Source organism: Aquarana catesbeiana, linkage group LG11 (assembly GCF_042186555.1).
Source record: "Aquarana catesbeiana isolate 2022-GZ linkage group LG11, ASM4218655v1, whole genome shotgun sequence".
Taxonomy (NCBI): Eukaryota; Metazoa; Chordata; class Amphibia; order Anura; family Ranidae; genus Aquarana; species Aquarana catesbeiana.
Genome location: NC_133334.1, coordinates 3,638,364 through 3,642,857, shown reverse-complemented (window position 1 = coordinate 3,642,857; position 4,494 = coordinate 3,638,364). Strand labels below are relative to the sequence as shown.

Genomic DNA, 4,494 nt, shown 5'->3' with positions numbered 1-4,494 from the left:
GTTATGGGGGTCTGTACCTCCCCCCCCATATAGTCCTGGCCACCCCATGTATACAGGTAGGTTATGGGGGTCTGTACCTCCCCCCATATAGTCCTGGCCACCCCATGTATACAGGTAGGTTATGGGGGTCTGTACCTCCCCCCATATAGTCCTGGCCACCCCATGTATACAGGTAGGTTATGGGGGTCTGTACCTCCCCCCCCATATAGTCCTGGCCACCCCCTGTATACAGGTAGGTTATAGGGGTCTGTACCTCCCCCCATATAGTCCTGGCCACCCCCTGTATACAGGTATGTTATGGGGGTCTGTACCTCCCCCCCATATAGTCCTGGCCACCCCATGTATACAGGTAGGTTATAGGGGTCTGTACCTCCCCCCATATAGTCCTGGCCACCCCATGTATACAGGTAGGTTATAGGGGTCTGTACCTCCCCCCATATAGTCCTGGCCACCCCATGTATACAGGTAGGTTATGGGGATCTGTACCTCCCCCCATATAGTCCTGGCCACCCCCTGTATACAGGTAGGTTATAGGGGTCTGTACCTCCCCCCCATATAGTCCTGGCCACCCCATGTATACAGGTAGGTTATGGTGGTCTGTACCTCCCCCCATATAGTCCTGGCCACCCCATGTATACAGGTAGGTTATAGGGGTCTGTACCTCCCCCCATATAGTCCTGGCCACCCCCTGTATACAGGTAGGTTATAGGGGTCTGTTCCTCCCCCCATATAGTCCTGGCCACCCCCTGTATACAGGTAGGTTATAGGGGTCTGTACCTCCCCCCATATAGTCCTGGCCACCCCATGTATACAGGTAGGTTATGGGGGTCTGTACCTCCCCCCCATATAGTCCTGGCCACACCATGTATACAGGTAGGTTATGGGGGTCTGTACCTCCCCCCCATATAGTCCTGGCCAGCCCCTGTATACAGGTAGGTTATGTGGGTCTGTACCTCCCCCCCATATAGTCCTGGCCACCCCCTGTATACAGGTAGGTTATGGGGGTCTGTACCTCCCCCCATATAGTCCTGGCCACCCCATGTATACAGGTAGGTTATGGGGGTCTGTACCTCCCCCCCATATAGTCCTGGCCACCCCATGTATACAGGTAGGTTATGGGGGTCTGTACCTCCCCCCCATATAGTCCTGGCCACCCCATGTATACAGGTAGGTTATGTGGGTCTGTACCTCCCCCCATATAGTCCTGGCCACACCCTGTATACAGGTAGGTTATGGGGGTCTGTATCTCCCCATGGCCCAGCCCATCCTCCATGGTCTGGCCGGTGCTCCAGGCATGCCTCCAGGTAACTACACCCCCTCCCCCATGGCTCAGCCCGGCCTCCATAGTCTGACCGGTGCTCCAGGCATGCCTCCAGGTAATTACCCCTGCCCCTCCCCCATGGCTCAGCCCATCCTCCATGGTCTGGCCGGGGCTCCAGGCATGCCTCCAGGTAATTACCCCTGCCCTTCCCCCATGGCTCAGCCCCGCCTCCATGGTCTGGCCGGTGCTCCAGGCATGCCTCCAGGTAAATGGGTGGGATGGGGAAATGTGTATGTAGATGTGATCAGTGTCTGTCCTGTGTGATGGGTGTATGTGGGGCGGTGATTGTCCTCTCTGGGTGAGATGTCCGGGGTCTGTATACAGGAAATGTATTCTATTCACAGGAGTCATTTCTTCTTCCTATCATTGTCCTGACATGTCATTCCTTTTCATCTCCAGGAATACCGCCTCTGATGCCAACTGTGCCCCCCATTATGCCTGGAATCCCCCCAGGGATGCCCCATGGGTCAGTATGCCATTGTTGTTCTTCTATTCTACCCTCCGGGGTTTTTTGTCTTCTTCATAATCTACTCAGTTTCTTTACCTGAAAGCCAAACTGAAAAACTGTAACCAACCCCCTGAAGCCAGGCTTCAGCTTCTCTGTAGTGTGAAGGAGACCAGAAGGTGGCTCCTGGTGGTGAGGAGGGGCTCAGGGTGGGTGGGTGAGGGGAACCCCTCGGGGCGGGCTGGAGCGAGGGTGACGTATTAATGGGTTTTTGTATGCAACAGATGGAACAGCTAGTATAAGTGCAGCATGTGTCCGCCCCCAGAAATGGAGCCAGTGCTGACTTGTATTGCCTGTACTGGGCTCCCCACAGAATCTGCTACATATCCTCTCATTGATGAGGTAATAGCTGGGCCAGCACAGCACTGCGGTGTTCAGTCTGGAGGAGGGGCAGACCAGAATCGCATTCATTTTTACCCCACTTCATATTTGTTCCAGCAGCTGCAGCCTCTCCCATGACCCTACAACCCCCTCCTGCTCCCCTTCTCCCCACACCCCCTGTCACTATTTGAAAGCTGCTGTCATGCAGGGTTCCGCCCACACAAGCAGAGACGAGTAGATGGATACCCAACATGCCAAATCTTACATTTGCATGCGCCGTAAAATGGTGACAAACTTCAGTACACTATATATTTATATATATTTATATATATATATACACAAATATTTTTTTTTTTCTATAGGTGACGCTTCAAAAGCCCCCTATAGGTCATGATTAGTGTTATGTAGGTCTGGTGTAGAATTATTGCTCTCACTCCGCCGATATGTAATATGTATTGTAATCATTGTTTTCATTCATCACAGGTGTAAGCCCCCCCCCACTAATCACAGGTGTAAGGCCCCCCACTAATCACAGTTGTAAGCCCCCCACTAATCACAGGTGTAAGCCCCCCCACTAATCACAGGTGTAAGCCCCCTCCACTAATCACAGGTGTAAGCCCCCCCCACTAATCACAGGTGTAAGGCCCCCCCACTAATCACAGGTGTAAGCCCCTCCACTAATCACAGGTGTAAGCCCCCCCACTAATCACAGGTGTAAGCCCCCCCCCACTAATCACAGGTGTAAGCCCCCTCCACTAATCACAGGTGTAAGCCCCTCCACTAATCACAGGTGTAAGCCCCCCCACTAATCACAGGTGTAAGCCCCCCCCACTAATCACAGGTGTAAGCCCCCCCCCACTAATCACAGGTGTAAGCCCCCCCCCCCACTAATCACAGGTGTAAGCCCCCACTAGTCACAGGTGTAAGCCCCTCCACTAATCACAGGTGTAAGCCCCTCCACTAATCACAGGTGTAAGCCCCTCCACTAATCACAGGTGTAAGGCCCCCCACTAATCACAGGTGTAAGCCCCCCCCCACTAATCACAGGTGTAAGCCCCCCCCACTAATCACAGGTGTAATCCCGCCTCCACTAATCACAGGTGTAATCCCGCCTCCACTAATCACAGGTGTAAGCCCGCCTCCACTAATCACAGGTGTAAGCCCGCCTCCACTAATCACAGGTGTAAGCCCCCCTAATCACAGGTGTAAGCCCCCCCGTCTTCCCCACTAATCACAGGTGTAAGCCCCCCTTCACTAATTACAGGTGTAAGCCCCCCTTCACTAATTACAGGTGTAAGCCCCCCCCCACTAATCACAGGTGTAAGCCCCCCTTCACTAATTACAGGTGTAAGCCCCCCTTCACTAATTACAGGTGTAAGCCCCCCACTAATCACAGGTGTAAGCCCCCCACTAATCACAGGTGTAAGCCCCCCCCACTAATCACAGGTGTAATCCCGCCTCCACTAATCACAGGTGTAATCCCGCCTCCACTAATCACAGGTGTAATCCCGCCTCCACTAATCACAGGTGTAAGCCCGCCTCCACTAATCACAGGTGTAAGCCCGCCTCCACTAATCACAGGTGTAGGCCCCCCTAATCACAGGTGTAAGCCCCCCCCACTAATCACAGGTGTAAGGCCCCCCACTAATCACAGGTGTAAGCCCCTCACTAATCACAGGTGTAATCCCCTCACTAATCACAGGTGTAAGCCCCTCACTAATCACAGGTGTAATCCCCTCTCCCCCTCCAATAATCACAGGTGTAATGGTGGTAGGAAACAATACAGTAGGTGGGGCTCCTGGCAATAGTTGTGGGCGGGTCCTGGCAGTAGTTGTGGGCGGGTCCTGGCAGTAGTTGTGGGCGGGTCCTGGCAGTAGTTGTGGGCGGGTCCTGGCAGTAGTTGGGCCAGGTCCTGGCAGTAGTGGGGGGAGGGGGGCTCCTGGCAGTAGCTGCAGGGGGGGCGGGGGGTCTTGGGGCCTCCTGGCAGATCCTGTAACCCTCTGTCTCATGTCTTTGTTCAGGATGCTGCAAATGAGCGGTATGATGCACCCGGGCCCCGGAATCCCCCATATGATGGCCGGCTTACCTCCAGGTAGGTGATCTCTTCCTCTGCTCTCCGTCTCCAGTCCTCGAGTGTCGGTGTAATGATGGATTTGTCTTTTCTAGGTGTCCCTCCAATGGTAGGACCTTGTCCTGGAATACCGGCCACCACCCTGGCCCAGCAGGTCTCTGCACCGGGAGTCAGCAGAGTCCCCACCCCCAGCACCTCCTCCCCCGCTGTGCAGTCTTTGCCCAAACCACTGTTCCCCAGCGCTGGACAGGTAAGAACCCCTCCATCCTCCTGTGT

General features: G+C 54.5%; 1 long non-coding RNA gene across 1 annotated transcript; it reads left to right on the top strand.

The window, feature by feature from the left end:
• The first annotated feature begins 1,526 nt into the window (after nucleotides 1-1,526).
• LOC141112927 (uncharacterized) lies at nucleotides 1,527-4,477 on the top strand. The gene is made up of 3 exons (XR_012236658.1): nucleotides 1,527-1,787; nucleotides 4,169-4,239; nucleotides 4,314-4,477. It is a non-coding gene; the product is annotated as an uncharacterized lncRNA (long non-coding RNA).
• The last annotated feature ends 17 nt before the right edge of the window (nucleotides 4,478-4,494 follow it).